This window comes from Schistocerca piceifrons, chromosome 6 (assembly GCF_021461385.2).
Source record: "Schistocerca piceifrons isolate TAMUIC-IGC-003096 chromosome 6, iqSchPice1.1, whole genome shotgun sequence".
Lineage (NCBI taxonomy): Eukaryota > Metazoa > Arthropoda > Insecta > Orthoptera > Acrididae > Schistocerca > Schistocerca piceifrons.
The window spans coordinates 347,399,962-347,419,033 of NC_060143.1; the positions used below are offsets into that span (position 1 = coordinate 347,399,962).

Genomic DNA, 19,072 nt, shown 5'->3' on the forward strand with positions numbered 1-19,072 from the left:
GGTTTTGCCACCGAAAGAAGCTCCATGACAGCTGTCTGCTTGGAGCGCATCTGCTTTACAGGCGCCATTCTGAAGGCTACATACCGAACCGCACATATTGGAACTTCATAAACTATAGAAACTGAATCCAGAATATTCCAATATGAGCCACAACAAATTCCGCTTTTTTCCAACGTACACTGGCCGAGAAAAAAATTTGTTGCATTACTTATTGAACGCCCCTCGTGCGTGAGGTCCATACTTTTACACTGTAAATAATAAAATGTAACAAACAATTTTGATTTTAAGTTTACATGTACAGTCTTTTTACACTGTAAATAATAAAATGTAACAAACACTGTTGATTTTAATTTTACCTATACAGTCTGGATAGTGGAGTCTGGCGAATTTGACAATGCTCTATAATAGGGTTACATGTCATCTGCATTATATATTCTAGATCATAAACAAAGTGCGGAAGTTTTGTTTTTACGTGTATAGAATCAGCTACATACCATAAAACGAACTTGCAGATGGCATGATGTTCGCTGAGTAAAAACGGCAAAAAAAAAAAAAAAAAAAAAAAAAAAAACGCTCGGAAAATATGTCACAAACAGCGACAATAATTCTCAAAAACATGCTGTAACATACAATAGCTAAGATTAAAAAACCCACTGATGATGGTGATATTTGTCGCCGGAAGTAGTTTGGGAAAACAAAGAAATAAACGAATAACAAGGTGTTTTGCACGAAAGCGGACTAAATTTTTGATATTGTTGTTTTCTATGCAAACACGGACCAAATGGAAGAGTTCCAAGATAAAATTACTGACATTGCATGTTTGCTGCGTGCACATTTTGGACTTTGCATATTTTTGGCTAAGTCTAATGACATAATACTTTAAAAGACGTAGTACATCATTGGAATATCTATTACACGTTCCCCTTGTTCTTGTACAGCTGCGAGCAAAGACTATGAAAGGTACTGACAAGAGCCGAGTTAATATCTTAGAGATGTGGTGCTGGAGGAAAAAGTTGTGTGCACCGTGGACAGAAAGAAGAACCAATACTTCCAATTTCGAATAGCCCATATTGCAAGGCAAATTCGAAGGCACAGGACCAATAGGAAAGGCAGTAACTGGATGGTTGGATCAAGCAAAGAAGATTACCGGCCTTCCTCATCACATTGTAGTAAGAGAGCTGAAGATCGCTGTGGACGGACAAGAGTCGATTACTTAACAAATAAATAAATACAATACTCAGCAATGAGTGAAACGATTAATTACGATGATGAATTCTCGTTAGTCTCTTGTGACTCAGACCACCCAACACTCATCAGGTGCCTTTCGCAGACGTGGTTTCATCATTTAAGAGCAAACTAGACAGGGAAGCACTCGACAGATGAGAAGTTAACACGATATAGGACACCAGCCCGTGGTGTTCCGAAATGGTAAAAGTATCTAGAAACGGTCGTCGGTATTAAATCGGAAAGGTGTCCGATCTGTCACACATGTGTTACTCTAGGCGCTGCTGCATTAAGTGCACACCAGGTGTGGCCACCATGTCCTAAGCACTACTGCCAGGATCTCCATAAAGTACCAAAGCCGTCAGTTACCAGCTTTCCTTTCCCTCATAATTCTTTTTCCCACAATCTTCAGCCAACGGTAATTCCCATTCCCCTGCGTCCAGTTGTTTGGTTTTCTTAATCTTCTGAGCTATATTTCGATTGGTCTGCGTACATACGTATTCGGAAACGAACCCGGCAATGTTCGCAGTTGGTAAATATGTATGGCCAATGGATGAATGTCTAACCATCTATTCTTCCCCGCCCCCCCCCCTCTCTCCCGTCTCATTCTCTCTCTCTCTCTCTCTCTCTCTCTCTCTCTCTCTCTCTCTCTCCCTTTCTCTTTCTCTCTCTGTCAATATTCTTCTCTCCATCTCTCATTGTACATCTCCAGCTCCCTTTCTCTCTGTCCTCCACATCCTCCCTCCTTCTTCTCTACGTCATCTTCTACTGCCCCTGTCCCCTCCTCACTCTCTCTCTCTCTCTCTCTCTCTCTCTCTCTCTCTCTCTCTCTCGCTATCTATCTATCTATCTTTATCTCTTCGTTTCCTCTCTTTATGTCCATTTCCCCCACCCCCATCTCGGTCTATGTCTTCTTCCCTCCCTCCGACCTTGTTTATGGTTATTGTAAACAAAACCTTGATTGGGAACTGAGGTCACTGAGAATGAATAAGCAGCTAGCCACTGTGGCCGAGCGGTTCTAGGCGCTTCAGCCCGGAACCGCGCATCTGCTATGGTCGCAGGTTCGAATCCTGCCTGGGGCATGAATGTGTGTGATGTCCTTACGTTAATTAGGTTTAAGTAGTTCTACGTTCTAGGGGACTAATGACCTCAGATGTTAAGTCCCATAGTGTTTACAGCCATTTGAACCATTTTGAATGAATAAGCAAATAGGGGGGACATCACTGGTGTACTGGGTATCAGACAGACCTGTCCAGCTGCTGGATCTGTGGGGATAGAGGCTTCAGTGATAGTATTTCGCATTATTTTAATCTACAAACGGGTAGTATTACGCAATTTTGGAAGATTTTTTTTTTTTTTTGAAATCGACTGTGTGGAGGAAAGCAAAACAGTATATAAGGAGAAAGAATATATATGGGAGAAATAATTTGTCTAATGATTCAACTGCCCTTTCATGGTAGTTAAATGTGACTACGTGAGAGAAAACGAAACTGCACATATTCACCGCCCAGAATTTACATTTTGTAATCGGTTTCAACAAAAAACATGCACGTTGTTGTTTAAAAACATATATCGTCTGTGTACGTGTGAAACTAAATGAGAGTGTCGTGTAAAAATTTCAAGTAGATTGGTCAAGAACTTTTCGAGATTTTTGGAAAAAACTTTAAACAACATCTTGTCTTTATATAGAGGTACAGATATACATCCTAGATTCAGTAATGAAAATTTCACGCGTGGCTTCTCAAGGTGCTGTGGGTGCATAAAACTCAGCGGTAGGGGCAGGTCAGTCACCCTGAGGCAGCTTAACTCGCCACGCACAAATTACTCAAATTACATTCCTCTAGTATTTGAGAATTAAAGCACTTAGCGAGGTCCAGTAAACTCAACACACAATTTCAAACCTTTCCCAAACTTTTTCTGGATGACACGTCCCACCAAATAATGGAAAGAAAAAATTAATCACTTACTACATCTTCAGTGTTCATGCAAGTAAGCTTTATCAGCTGGCATAAGGGTTTAATTTATTGTTTCTGTACTAATGACTCTATTCACAACACCTTTTGCAGACACTATCCACTTACAACGCATAATGTATCTGCAAAATTATGCCACTGTGCGAGACATACTTCTGGGGATAAAACTCCTTTGCATATGGGAGGGAGCAGGGGGAAGAGGTGGGAGGCGGTGTTTAGTGGTTGACATATTAAAGTAATTACACATTATTCCGCCATGCCGCTTCCTCGCATAGACCAGTACAGGCAGACACGGCAGTTCGCCCGTACGGACAACGGCGCCTGCAGTGGCTAGCAACGGCAACGTACTACGCGGTCGCCGTAACCCTTTTAAAACGCTTATCGAAGAGCGAGCGATTTGCCATGCAGCAGGATCCGTAGCATGTAAAAAGAACGAATGGGAAGATTACTACTGGCTCGGGCCGAGCCGGACTCCAACAAGACACAATTGTGAGGTCACTCTGCGTTTCAGATACCTTATTTGCCATTTTTCACGTTATATTTGGAACGCTATACGCAGGCTGAATCAGCTGATATCATGAGCGGTAACGTAGAGAACTACTGCAATGCATCGCGAGGCAATTCCCACAATCGGCGGGCAGATAGTGAGTATGGCCATAAGTTCTCGAAGTACGCTGGTGGTGTGAGAAACCGAACTATGCGTGGTAGCGAATCTATCTACTGTAGACCCCGGGGACCACCCCATATTTTGGTGTGAAACAACAATTTTTTCTGTACCAAATATTAATTATTAGCTGCACCCGGCCACGCTTTGCTATGGCTCAGTGTGCTTAAATGGGAAACAAACGAAAGAGAAAACACACGTTTTTAGTATACCCCTCTCTCTGGTCACTCTCTCTCTCTCTCTCTCTCTCCCCGTCTCCTTCTGTCCCTCTTTCCCCCTCTCTCAGTCCATCCCCTGTCCGCCTCCGGTAGCTGACTGGTCAGCGCGACAGAATGTCAATTCTAAGGGCCTGGGTTCGATTACCGGCTGGGTCGGAGATTTTCTCCGCTCAGGGACTGCGTGTTGTATTGTCCTCATCATCATTATTTCATCCCCATCGACGCACGAATCGCCGAAGTGGCGTCAAATCGAAAGTCTTGCACACGGCGAACGGTCTACCCGACGGAAGGCCCTACTCACGCGACATTATTATTTAGTCCATCTCTGCCTGCTCCCTCTCTCTGTCCATGTCCCCCTTCCAGTTTTCTACGTCCATTTCCTCGCACTCCTTCGTCTATCCCCTCTTCACCTTTGTCTCTGACTTTGAGCCTTGTTTATTGTTGTTGCAGATTCAAATTCTGTAGTATTATTTTAATCGCAAGCCAATAAACCATAAAAATACAACTTTTCTGTTTCCTAACAACATGTAATGGGTGAATAACTTTCAGGGATTAACGATTTTGAAGAAACCAACATTTACATTTTCATAACTTTTCCCCGTTTTGTTAATGTATACCAGATGGCGTTGCAGCAGGTATATAAAAACACGTTAGTATTCGAATGCAGTTCTATGTCAAAATTTTAAAGCATCCCGTGAAGAACTTTTGGAGGTTTGAGATTTTGGAGAAACAAACATCTACGTTTGTACTTATACAGAAATTATTAATGTTCCTAATGGCAAATCTTCGAAAGTTTATACCTGAATGCTTTGAAACTTTGACACAACGTTTTAATGTACCTATTGTTTTTAAAAAACATGTAATATATAATTTTTAAAGGTACACGGAAACACGCCTGTAGCCTGTCTTACAATACAACGTTGTGTCATAATTTCGAAGTAATCGGTCAAGAGAGACACACGTTTTGGAACAAACATACATTAAATTTTTTTGTCTAGATTAGAATCCATTTTTAACATAATTATTGCTAGGTGCAGTCGAACAGCCATTAAAGGTTCTTTACTATTATAACACCGTCTAGTATACTAATTAAAATAAGAAATGATGGTGTGTACGCTGTCGACAAAGCACCAATTCTTCCGATGTCGTACAAAGTTTGTTAGCGATCCTTGTTGGGAGACAAGTAAGTCACTTGGCGTTGGGATGTGCTTCTGATCTGAACTTCGTGTCAGCCATACTCTCGATTTTCAGTATCCTACGAAATTAACTGTAACAAACTGAGTCATTGTATGTTATCTTACGGTCCTTAGCAATAAAAGTTCCGTAACGACACCCCAAACTAATCTTTGAAGTAGATTTGCTACCTTCAGAACGTTTCCAGTTCACTATTGTATCTGATGCGAGAGATGACACCAGGCTTGTAGAGAACACATAGGAGAAACGCCTACGCGTCGATTTACAAAGGTAATCTGAGAAAGTTCGAGTCGATGTCGGGGCACACATTTTCAGCTGTCCCCATCGAGGTATATCATCAACACCTGTCGGCAGCTGAGGGTCATCATGGTATCTGTTCTTTCGAGAACAGTTACTATCTTCATATGTAGTTAAAGGCTATCCGGCCATTGACTTTCGTCTGCGCGAATGCGCACAGGTATCCCGAACTCTTTCGGGAATCGTCACCTTAGTTGGCGCGAGTATTGAATGGATGGACAAATGTCTATTAGGTACATTACGTATGTAGATTGTGACAGTTGGGAATGTAGGTCTCACGGGAAACGTGCAAGGGATAAGTCCCTCCAGTCGTGCTATTCATCTGTGTCCTCGGTGGAACAGATGGATAGAGCATCTGTCATGTAAGGAGGAGATCACGGGTTCGAGTCCCGGTAGGGGCACAAATTTTCAGCTGTCCCCATCGAGGTATATTATCAACACGTGTCGGTAGCTGAGAATTTCAATTAATTATCATTTAATCTGAGAAAGGTTTACCTTTTCCTTGCAGTCTCGGGAAAAACGCAGGCTCAATGCTTCTGTACAGCCCCTAAGTCACCTTCTGCGGACTCGTGGCTATTCCAAGATCCGCGGAAGTTTAGTGATCGAGTGGATCCTCACGATATGCAGCAGGAGTAGCCAGCCGCAGTCAGGGATGTTGCGAGGAAGCCCACATTTCCGGCGCGTTTCCTTTCGAACGTCTCTGACTGCGCTCCGGACCCCCCCCCCCCCCCTCCTACTTTCATCAAGGTCGTCACGACCGAGATGCCGACACAGCAACGCTGTTTTCCTTAGGCCGCAGCATAACATCCTGTACACGGACAGGAACAGCGTCCGGGGAACGTGAAGCAAGCCGCTAGCCAGGGGGAAGTGTCAGTCGGCGCTCGAAGAGTTCACGCGACTTGACGTGTAGCTACGAGAGCAGGGTGCTTTCACAAGTAATTGCATACGACGTGCGGTTACTATCTTTGCCATAGAAGGGTATTTCTACTTTTAATATGAAAGATTATAGTTCAAATGGCTCTGAGCACTATGGGACTTAATTTCTCAGGTCATCAATCCCCTAGAACTTAGAACTACTTTAACCTAACTAACCTAAGGACATCACACACATTCATGCCCGAGGCAGGATTCGAACCTGCGACCGTAGCGGTCGCGCGGTTCCAGAGTGTAGCGCCTAGAACCGCTCGGCCACTCCGGCCGGGAAAAGATTATTGTGCAAATTGGTTAGATGACGATAAATTCCACTTTAGGATAGGTAAAATAACCATAGTGGCAATTCTGACGTTGCAGCTGATAATGGAAGCAAGGCTCACGAAAAATCGAGACACATTCATAGGATTTCGGGACTTGCAGAAAGCGTTCGACAATATAAAATGGGGCAAATTCTGAGAAAAGTAGGGGTAAGCTATTGAGAAAAACGGGTAATACACAATCTATGGTTCAAATGGCTCTGAGCAGTATGGGACTTAATTTCTGAGGTCATCAGTCCCTTAGAACTTAGAACTACTTAAACCTAACCGAGGCAGGATTCGAACCTGCGACCGGCCGGCTTGAATTTGTAGCATAATAGAAAAATGCTGTACCTATCCTGAGGTCTAGGATAAGTAATCTCGCTAATACTGTATTACATGAAGATTAAATCGTATAAGACACAAGACCTTGATTATGGCAGGTAACATCACAAAGAAACTGCACATCTAGTAAATCGTACCAAGAGTTAGCCACTCCGTAATTTGTTTATAACTATGTCTATGTAGTGGCTGGTACATATACTGCCATTATTAAAATGTGTAACAACTCGTATGTTATGAACAATAAACGGAATACGTAGCAGACAACCTCTTGTCATAAGATGTTCAGTGCTTGCTGCAGAAACATAAAACTGGCAAAGTGGTAATTTGATAGAAGATGTCATCGAAAATACTGGAAAAAATTTTTTGAGGGCTTCTAGTCGATCATTTAATATTCTGATGGGCAGTGCCGGCCGCGGTGGTCTCGCGGTTCTAGGCGCGCAGTCCGGAACCGTGCGCCTGCTACGGTCGCAGGTTCGAATCCTGCCTCGGGCATGGATGTGTGTGATGTCCTTAGGTTAGTTAGGTTTAAGTAGTTCTAAGTTCTAGGGGACTGATGACCACAGCTGTTAAGTCCCATAGTGCTCAGAGCCATTTGAACCATTGATGGGCAGTCTTTCATTATTGCAATAAATATGCAGGTTTTTTAATATAGTTTTCTGTATTTCGGGCAAAACTTTCATATTTTGTTTCATATTTGTGATTTTATTTTCGTATTCTTCATGCGTAGTTCAAATACCGATTTAACTTGCGAATTAGTATGCTCTAGTCTTGTCTTTCGAATATAAAATTTATTGCTATGACCACATTCTAGTTTATATATACTTATGAGTCGTACTTATTCTTACTATCGGCTGTGTGGCGGTTTGATCTTAAGTGCCTTACACGCCGTTTTAAATGAATTTTCACTGTTTAGAACATGCCCAGCTTACGTAAACAGATGTGTTACTGTGTACTGCGATGTAACAAGCATCTGTGAGCGATATTTGTATCGACATGGCGTTTTGCACAAGGTGTATTATATTTTTAAATATTTTAGTTATGACAAACGTTTGGGAAAGTGCTGGTTTTTATTCACTTGCAATTAATACTGACTTACATTCAGTGTCGAGAGTGTATTATAAACATATTCATGCGTTTTTGAGGATTTATCGCCATAATCTTCTTCTATTACTTCCATCCCTTCCTCTTTCTTCCTCTTGCCTTTCTTCGTCCTTCTGCCTTCTTTCCTTTCCTCACCCTGCGAAGTGACACAGTTCCTAAGACAATACACTCTCGCGCGATCAACCAGAATTAAGTTATCCGCGCAGTTCCTAAATGCCTTAAGAAAACTGCTGTGTTGGCTTTTCGGAAAGTTCTTGTCCCGTTTCTTGCCTCGACATTATCCGAAACATGTCCATGGCTGAACTCTAATGGCCTTGTCATTAATGAGATGTAGCCGAGCGGTTCTAGGCGCTTCAGTCTGGAACCACATGATCGCCACAGTCGCAGGTTCGTATCCTGCCTCGGGCATGGATGTGTGTGATGTCCTTAGGTTAGTTAGGTTTAAGTAGTTCTGAGTTCTAGGGGACTGATAACCTCAGATGTTGTCTCATAGTGCTCAGAGCCATTTGAACCTTTTTTTTTTCAGATAAAAAGCAATAACTTTCTTTCCTTCCCATTCTTCTATCATTCGTTCATGCTTCATTTCCTTCTTCTTCACTCCTTTTCCTTTTATCGTCTTTTCACGTTGTTCTTATTTGTGGGGAACTGTAGATAGTCAGTCTGTCTTTATTATTCGTGGTATTAAACAATCATAAACAAGGAAATGTGCGGTAATACTCTTCAAATTCCACTTGTTTATCGTTAGATCACTCAGTCAAAATCCTAACGCCAAGGGAAATTTAAATGCGTGTGACAGACTGCATCTTTTAAGAGAACGGTGGAAGTGTGCGTGATTGTTGCACGTGTCTCCCTGTCTTGGAGAGGGAGAAACATGCGACTCTCTACCTCTAACACACCAGTAACAAAAAGGATATTAAACAACATATAATATATAATTGGCAGTGCCTTACCCCTTACCATATTAGCAAACGTAAGCATTACTAACGAGGTTGTCTCAGAACCAGTTTCCAAAAAGATGGCTACTTAGTCCGCCCTAGGTTATTTTTACTGAATTTAGGCAGTTGTTATTAACGTCGCACATGGGATGGTCAATACCATTTGTCATGTAGATTCAAAGTTTGAAATATCAGTTCTCATTGTGTACCACATGTGTACCCCCTGCACTCAATCCGTTAAAATAAATTATCAACTCCGATAGCTTATTAGATGTTCAAATGATCAAATGTGTGTGAATTCCTCCTTAAACTAACTTATGCTAAGAACAACACACACACCCTTGCCCGAGGGAGGACTCGAACCTGCTGCGGGAGGCGCCGCGCATTCCGTGACAGGACGCCTCAAACCGCGCGGCACCTAATTAGATCATTGAATCATTGTTTCTCTACTCTTCCTGAGTCATTGACCATTTATCAGCAACATACCTCTTTCATCATTACAATTTCTAAATACATACTGATATAAATGTGAACATAAACGACTTTCAGGCGTCATGCTTCAGACATGATTCGTACACCATACGTCTTACACCCTATATAAACTTCCATGAACCGATACACACCTACCTACCTCAACTCAACATCTCAAATACATATTCCTTCGTCATCCATTAGTCACTTTCATTAATCTCTGCACATAAACTCCTCAACTCTCCATTAACTCTCTACATTGAGAAATTTGTGAAGTAATGTTTTATCTTTATGTGACGTTTGTGAACTGTTATTTATACACGGCGCGTATGTAGATAATGTAGTCCTTTTTCATGTTGGTTTTACAGGTGCTTGACAATGACAAGTAGTCGAAATTAGCTAATCGCACGATTAAATAAAAATCGCATTAAAGCCTACTACTGACCATGTTTACATTTATTAAGCATCTGGAGGCTGTGGATCCCCACAAATATAATTTTTTTAACGCTGCACACATTATAAACCTGATAAACTTCATAACACCATTTCTCTCTATATCTCAGTATTATTTGCAATTTCATAACATCACAACACCACTTCTGTCTGTATCACAGTATTGTTTGCATAGACCAAATTTGACAATTATGAGCCACTATACACATCCTCCTATTGACAATACCCATCAGCTGTTGTTTAGCTACAATTCTATACAGTTTGCTTGCTGTTTCATTTGCTTGGAAAACATTCAGCAGCCTAGCTCGCATAGAATATTTCTTTATTAAAGACAACCGCTTTCGACAGACTTTGGTGTAATCTTCAGGTCTCAAAAATCTTAATACCTCGACCTGTATGAGGCAAAACTACATTTATCTTTACGTAAGGGGATGCGGACCCCTTACAAATCTTCGTATTAAAGGTCATAATTTCAGAGTTATCAGGAGGCACAAAGCATAAACGTCAAGAGTAGCTGCTCAGAACAAAAGTAAGATAAAAGAACATCTACAAAAGGATGAAAAACATTTTTCATAAATTGCAATGATACCTATGATTTAAATCAGCTTTCTATTTTACAAAAAGAATCAATGATTTTTTATTGTGAAGACAAATATGGATTAAGGCTTTTACGAATTCATATAACAGATAGTCGAATCACATCATCCTCAGATTGTAGATAGCGTAACTGTTGGGTATTAGTCTTTTTTTGACAGTTCATATAATTCTATCGATGGTTTGCACTACAAAAACTCAAACTAGCCAATATTTGAAGTGTGTCACAGTATGAGTATTTACGTTTTAAAGTATATGAAGGGAGAGGTACATTCGGGCTTACAAACCAGCTAAAAAATCGCATAATGCTGAATTAAGGAAATCTTGTTTCTGCTACAGATTAAAGCTAAGGCGTAATTTGCAAATTAGCTCGCGCCAGTGCCATCTTTACGTGTTTTTAAACACCCAGGGGTAAATGCTAAGCATTAAGACTAGCTGTAGAATGCAAAGCAGCTTTCATGAAAATTCACGTGTCTTACATCAAGCTAAGTATCGGTTTTTTGCAGCTGCCGCTTCTGATGCTATGGTATTCTTAAGATATTGCCTCGGCACCTAGCCAGATCGTTACTTTCTACGACTTGGCAGCTGACCAGCGCAATTTCTGTGCAAATTTTCTTTCCAATAGCATGCCAGATGCGCTTAATATATCTCGTATCAATGAGACCACTGGCCGTCTGATTTGACCTTTAGTTTGAGTAAATTTGGTGCTGTCTTCCAATTTAAGTGTCGTACTTACATGGCTTCATGGTTCTGACTAGTTCCTTCTGTGAAAGTATAGGCAAGAAAATAATTTTATTTACTGTTATTATTGATACTTTCCTGGCGTAATGAGTTTTCTGTGAGGTTTGGAGTTTGCAGTTCGATGACATAGACATCACCAACCGGAGTGACCGAGCGGTTCTAGGCGCTTCAATCTGGAATCGCGCGACCACTACGGTCGCAGGTTCGAATCCTGCCTCGGGCATGGATGTGTGGGATGTCCTTAGGTTAGTTAGGTTTAAGTAGTTCTAAGTTCTAGGGGACTGATGACCTGAGCTGTTAAGTCCCATAGTGCTCAGAGCCATTTGAACCAATTTTTGACACAGACATCGTGCAGCGATATTTCAGCTGGCAATCACACATTCGTCTTCAGGTGAGTTTCACTCTGGCGTTTGCTGGTGCACGTCGCTGATGTAATACGAAAAATTGATGCGATGGCTCACGCAAGTGGGTAGCGCTGCATGACCGCCCACTGTTGAGTTAGCATCGTCTGTGGAATATTGTTGCATCTGAGGGGAGCAGGTGCATGCGCAACTGTGATATTCCGTGCACGCCCTCGAACGAATTGTGGGACCGCCGAGTTTAAATTCAGTGGTCAAAATAATAAAATCAATTGTCGCTAGATGTGTTATTAGCTGTAATGATTTTTGTCTTTCTGAAGCTATTGAAGAAGGAACTAAGTCTCGCGCCGTATCAAGTTGAAAGCGACTATCAACATTAATAAGATTTTCCGCCAAATGCATTTCCAAAAGTTCCTAAATAAGTGCATCTCAGAAGGCTCTCGTCAAGACCATGATTTTCGTGGGAGAGAGGTCCACATAACATTTTGTAAAGATAGATTGCTCTTCTATGGCTGGCTTACTGGGCTACACAAACACCTTGGACAGATCACAAAAAATAGCAGCTGGTCATATTTTATTATTTAAATGTATTAATCTTCGGTGAGTGAATCTATAAATATGATTCTTGGTCAAGCAACTCTTCTGGAATTCAAACTGTGATGCGCTAAGTAAATTGTTCCTACTTAAATATGAAACTGCTCTTGACAACATGAGTTTTTCAAATATTTTGGAAAAAACTTGAGTAAGGAAATTAAACGATAATTATTTAAGCCAGTTCGTTACAGGAAACGTGCTCCGCGCAGTGCTGCAAGCAGCGGGTACTATACACCCTCCATCGTCATTGAGAAATAGGTGGGGAACCATGTGGAGCTTGTGTAAATGAGGAAATCGATATTGAGGGAAATGCTAGGAGAAATGTAGAGTCTTTATAGTCCTTGTCGATTTATAGATCGGTTACATCAAGTCGCAGATCAGCGCAAACTGATTTTCCCTTTTAGTTGTTCTACGGATCCGGATTTTTTCCCCAACGTGAGTTGTGCTCCTCCTGTCGACACACAAACTCATAAATTCAGTAAGAAAGCTGTATTTTCCATATTTTCTTCAAGGCTGCTACCAATGACACAGCTGTAAGCCTGCGATAACTGCACTTTCAAGCCGCGCGGTCTAGGGCATCTTGTCACGGTCCGCGCGGCTCCCCCCGTCTGAGGTTCGAGTCCTCCCTCGGGCATGGGTGTGTGTGTCGTCCTTAACGGAAGTTAGTTTACATAGCGTGTAAGCTTAGGGACCGATGGCCTCAGCAGTTTGATCCCATAAGACCTTACCACAAATTTTCCAAATTTGTTGCACTTTCAATTGTTTTTCTTGAAGTGGACATGAATATTCAGGTGCAACTGCCACGTATTCTTTTATTATATTTCCATCTGTGAAACAGCGCAAGCACTTCGTTAAAAATAATGCAGTTTTGTAGCTCAGCCTAACGGCACACTCGCATGGTTTTTCTTCGTCTTCAGAGAGCTTCCTGTTAAGTTCTAAGACCTCCGGTACAGACTCAAGTACTTCGTATTTTCGTTTCATTATTTTTCGGGGTGGTATGGCGTTTAGTACCTTCCTGAAAGTATTCAGCTCCTTACGATGCACTAACAAGGGGAGACCACGACGTTGAGAATAGGGATTTACTTCAAACTTTGTAAACCTTCTGTAGGCCATTAATACAACATGATGTGCAAGTAGTAAGGTGCACTATCCTGGCAATTCCGAGTAAATATCAAGAGAAGCTCAACTACCGTGTAAATGATGTACGTGTGCTAAAATGCCTTCTGTAAGAAGTCTGTGTGGCCAAGTAGTTAGAATTCGCGCGTTGCAAGAGGGTCGTGGACGAGACAACAGTTCGAAATCGTCATGTCATTCATTATCTGCAGTGGTCAAGTAACAGCAAGTCACCGTCATTTTTGGAGTCGAAGCGTAAATCCTGTGATAGTCAAAAAATTTGCACCTACACTATTCGAGCACCCCTACGCAGGTTAACTGCCAAATGCAGCCTGCCTCTGTGTCTGTAGCTCGAAGCGTGGAGGTGCAAAGTAGTTCCGGGTGCCTTAAAATTTAATTAAAAATAATCAGTAGACAAATAACATGAAATTCGCTAAAACTTCATGCAAATGCACGTGAATTTTTTTAATTATATTACCTCTCAAATGCCATATAAATTAAATAATCTGACCAGTGATGAAAAAAATATAAATTAAAAATTGTTTGAGTGGGAGTCGAACCATCTTCTCATACATGTTCTCCTTACGGAGTTCGAACGTTAACCATCTGTTCACCACCGACTCGTACGTTCATCACCTACTCACATATACATAAGGAACATAACAGACGCGATTTCCTCGGAATTGCCAGTGTAGTGCACCTTACTACTTCACATTATGTTGTTTTAATGGCCTACTAAAGACGTACAAAGTTTGAAGTAAATCTGTGATCCCAACGTCACGTCCCCCTTGTAAGTATTTTGCGAAACCACCGTTTTTGTGTAAAATGGTAAGAGTCCTTGCACCAATTTCACAGTTTCCATACTCCCCACCACGCCGCAAGTGTTCTGCTTGCGAACATGAGCAGGCGCGAGTGCTTACGCTCAAAATCAGAAAGTTGTTAAGCCCTGATTTGAGCCTTTCTTGTCACCCTTCTTATAAAGATGATGATGATGTTTGATTTGTGGGGCGCTCAACTGCGCGGTCATCGGGACCCGTGCAAAGTCCCAATTTTTATACATTACATTTCTTTTACGCAATCCAGTGTAGCCACTGTCAGGAATGATGATGATGATATGATGAGAACAACACAAACACCCAGTACTCGGCCAGAGAAAATCCCTAACCCGGCCGGGAATAGAACTCGGGACCCCGTGATCCAGAGGCAGCAATGTTAGCCACTAGACCACGAACTGTGCACTTCTTATAAAGAGATCTAACAGTGGCATATTTTTGTCTCATATACGAATGCATGGTTTCGCGGCGATGTCTACTGCTACAATTCTCTTGAGCTTCCAGCCGCGTCAAGTGGTCTGAAATCTACGGGGTTTTGGGCGAGTATTCCTCGACCGTTGTCAAGTGGTGACTCTCTTCTGGTTGCTGCTATCGTCCTTACCTAGCCGCGCTGCCTTCTGTGACGTTACTGGTGCTCGCTCCAGCACCATATAAGACTCTCTGTTTTCCGCCGCGCCTGCCTCAACCTAACGGTGGTCTGGTACCATGCCGCGCTCAGCTGCAGGCCGCCGCCTTTATTGAGGGTGTTGTGACAAATTGTCATCTAGATCGCTCTTTTTATTACGCTATCCCAAAAACTATTAGTCTCTATAATAACAGATGTCTCGTCGAATGATATATGATGTCCGTTTTCTAGAGCTTGGTTTTCTATCGCCGATTTCTCAGGGTGCCGAAGGTGAAAAAATCGCCCGTGTTCTACGCACAGTCCGTCATAAAACTGTTCACACCTACACGATATTTTACATACTCTGGCGTCCTAAGGCCTATATCGTCTTTCACAGGCATCATAAGCTGTCGAAGTTTTGCTCATGTCATGAATACCGAGTTGATTTTATGCCTCTTTAATAGCCGGCCAATCTTTCCTGTTTCTGAGGCACGCCGCGCGTGGTACCCGTTCGGTCTAGGGCGTCATGTCACGGTTAGCGCGGTACACACACCCCCCCCCCCCCCCCCCGTCGGATGTTCGAGTCCTCCCTCGGGTATGGGTGTGTATGTTGTCCTTAGCTTACGTTAGTTTAAGTTAGATTAAGTAGTGCATCTAGTGACCGATGACCTCAGCAGGTTGGTCCCATAGTCCTTACCACAAATTTCCAATTTACTGAGCCACAGAACGACAAAAATTCTAGCTTTTCCTAGTACTTCTCGGGATCCGTTTGCTTACATGTTTTCGGAAAGATGACTTGTGATACCTGGTAGCCGTTTTCATTGAATACTTTCCGTAAGTCGCTCAGTTTCTTCGGCAGGCCTTCAGCGTATGAGACAGCTTCCGCTCGATCCTACAAGGGCCTCAGAAAAGAACGTTCCTGTAACGGATGGTGTTCGCTGTTAACGTGTAGATATTTTTATGTGTCTGGAAAAGTTGTTAGTTCTAATGATGCATTACATATGTGACTACCGATATTAATTATTGAGTTTGAAAAAGTTTTCAGGAGTTCTTGATTTTAGCCTTTGGGCAGCCGGTTGAATAACATATAGGGTAGCGTTCGGACAGGTTAGGTTTGAGACAGCCATTGATGGGTCTCAATATCTCTTAAAAGTGCGACGTTAACTCTCTCAGCACGAGCGGTTATGTACGAGGCAGGAGCAGCATACTCGCTGGCCGACTAGCGAACTACCGGGTGGTTAAAATGGTTCAAATGGCTCTGAGCACTATGGGACTTAACTGCTGAGATCATCAGTCCCCTAGAACGTAGAACTACTTATACCTAACTAACCTAAGAACATCACACACAACCATCCCCGAGGCAGGATTCGAACCTGCGAACGTAGTGGGCGCGCGGTTCCAGACTGTAGCGCCTAGAACCGCTCAGCCACTCCGGCCGGCGGTGGTTAAAATTAAGGTGGAATTACTTGTACAGGTCCATTGTGGCCTGTAAGTATCGTGTGGCAGTGAAACTTGGTGAATGCGCTATTGCGCTAATGCGGAACGATTTTACTCTGGAAAAAGCCTAGCTCTGATATTGGCCACCAGGTTCAAATGTGGTACTGTACGGAATCTCGTCGACTTCTCCAGTGGTCATGTTGAGCAAATCACTAATAATACACTACTGGCTATTAAAATTGCTACACACGAAGACGACGTGCTACAGACGCGAAATTTAACCGACAGGAAGAAGATGCTGTGATATACAAATGATTAGGATTTCAGAGCATTCACACAAAGTTGACGCCGGTGGCAACACTTACAACGTGCTGACATGAGGAAAGTTTCCAACCGATTTCTCATACACAAACAGCAGGTGACCGGCGTGCCTGGTGAAACGTTGTTGTGATGCCTCGTGTAAGGAGGGGAAATGCGTACCATCACGTTTCCGACTTTGATAAAGGTCGGATTGTAGCCTATCGCGATTGCGGTTTATAGTACCGCGACATTGCTGCTCGCGTTGGTCGAGATCCAATGACTGTTAGCAGAATATGGAATTGGTGAGTTCGGGAGGATAATACGGAACGCCGTGCTTGACCCCAACGGCAGTCGAGATGACAGGCATCTCATCCGCATGGCTGTAACGGATCGTGCAGCCACATCTCGATCCCTGAGTCAACAGATGGAGACGTTTGCAAGACAACAACCATCTGCACAAATAGTTCGACGACGTTTGCAGCGGCATGGACTATCAGCTCGGAGACCATGGCTGCGGTTACCCTTGATGCTGCATCACAGACACGAGCGCCTGCGATGGTGTACTCAACGACGAACCTGGGTGCACGAATGGCAAAACGTCATTTTTTCGGATGAATCCAGGTTCTGTTTACAGCATCATGATGGTCGCACTCGTATTTGGCGACATCACGGTGAACGCACGTTGGAAGCGTGTATTCGTCATCGCCATAATGGCGTATCACCCGGCGTGATGGTATGGGGTGCGATTGGTTAAACGTCTCGGTCACCTCTTGCTAGTACTGACGGCAATTTGAACAGCGGACGTTACATTTCAGATGTGTTACGACCCGTGGCTCTGTCCTTCATTCGATCCCTGCGAAACCCTACACTTCAGCACGATAATGCACGACCGCACGTTGCAGGTCCTGTACGGGCCTTTCTGGATACAGAAAATGTTCGACTGCTCCCCTGGCCAGCACATTCTCCAGATCTCTCACCAATTGAATACGTCTGGTCAATGGTGGCCGAGCAACTGGCTCGTCACAATACGCCAGTCACTACTCTTGATGAACTGTGGTATCGTGTTGAAGCTGCATGGGCAGCTGTACCTGTACACAACGCCATCCAAGCTCTGTCTGACTCAATGCCCAGGCGTATCAAGGCCGTTATTATTGCCAGAGGTGATTGTTCTGGGTACTGATTTTTCAGGGTCTGTTCACCCAAATTGCGTGAAAATGTAATCACATGTCAGTTCTAGTATAATATATTTGTTCAATGAATACGCGTTTATCATCTGTATTTCTTCTTGGTGTAGCAATTTTGATGGCCAGTAGTGTAAAATGAACATTATGCTTTTCTCACGTTGGTCTTTTCTGCCCACGTCCCGTTCCTAATCCGTTACATATTGACATTTTCCTAAAAGTCTTTCTTGCATTCTCAGCGCCACATTTGCACCTGGGGCCCAAAACTAGAAGTAATTTTTTTTCCGGCGTAAATCGGTTCAGCATTAATGCACCAGAACATCTACCGAGTTTCGCTGCCATACCATAATTACAGCCCACACTGGACTTCAGTGAGTAGTACTTTAATTATTACCACGCCATACCATTGCCGCTGTTTCTACCATTTTCTATGTAGCATCTCAATATGAGCCTACAACGTCGCAGAGGGTATTTTCACCACTGACTTTAGCGTTGGTTTTGCCGCAGTGCCGCTTATACGTCAGTGCTTTGCTAGCTAAGCTACACGTGGACACTACTTGTTGCTTCTTTGTTTTTCTTTTAGCAAGTATGGCGGCCACGACGGTGCGCATGCCGTCTCGCAGCCAGACGCCACTCAAGACGCTCAACAGGGGGACCGGCTTCCTGCGGGCGCACCGCTCCGTCACCACAGGTGAGTACAGCGTGTCGGCCCAACGCCAGCTGCGCATTCTACTCTCTGTCTTCCAGCGAGTGTCAAAACACTGACAAGGAGGACGGCACGAGCGTGGGGTCGGGGTTTTGTCCGAAATTTTGTGTGGTGAAAGAGGACTCCTAACACCTCACGTGGTTAAAATATTAGGACGCACTACCCGGAAAATCCCGGGAAAATCGATCCAAAGTTTCTTAAGTGCCTTATGTATATAAAATGTTAGTCCATTGCGGAGCCGCCGTCTGGCCTAGAAGTTTAGGGCTCTAACTCTTAGCCAGAGGTCTCGGGTTCTATTCCTCCTCTGGCACTTTTTTTCCTTCTGTTTCGTTTTCTTTTGTTATTCCACCAATTAATGAGAAAGTTTCCCAAACCTACATTATCTTTAACAAATTAGATACTTCTTCCATCGTTTCTCCCTCTTTGGGGTACGCTGGATCAATCATTTCTTTGTGCGTTGTTCTTATCTTAGGGCCCAGTATTTCTTCATTCTTTCTGATCTTCTT

General features: G+C 43.0%; 1 long non-coding RNA gene across 1 annotated transcript in view; it reads left to right on the forward strand.

The window, feature by feature from the left end:
* LOC124802985 overlaps positions 1 to 18,551 on the forward strand; it is a 548,870-nt gene extending 530,319 nt beyond the window's left edge. The window contains exon 3 of the long non-coding RNA XR_007017177.1: positions 18,444 to 18,551. This is a non-coding gene — a long non-coding RNA (uncharacterized LOC124802985). The remainder of the gene's footprint in view (positions 1 to 18,443) is intronic.
* Positions 18,552 to 19,072: the final 521 nt, after the last annotated feature.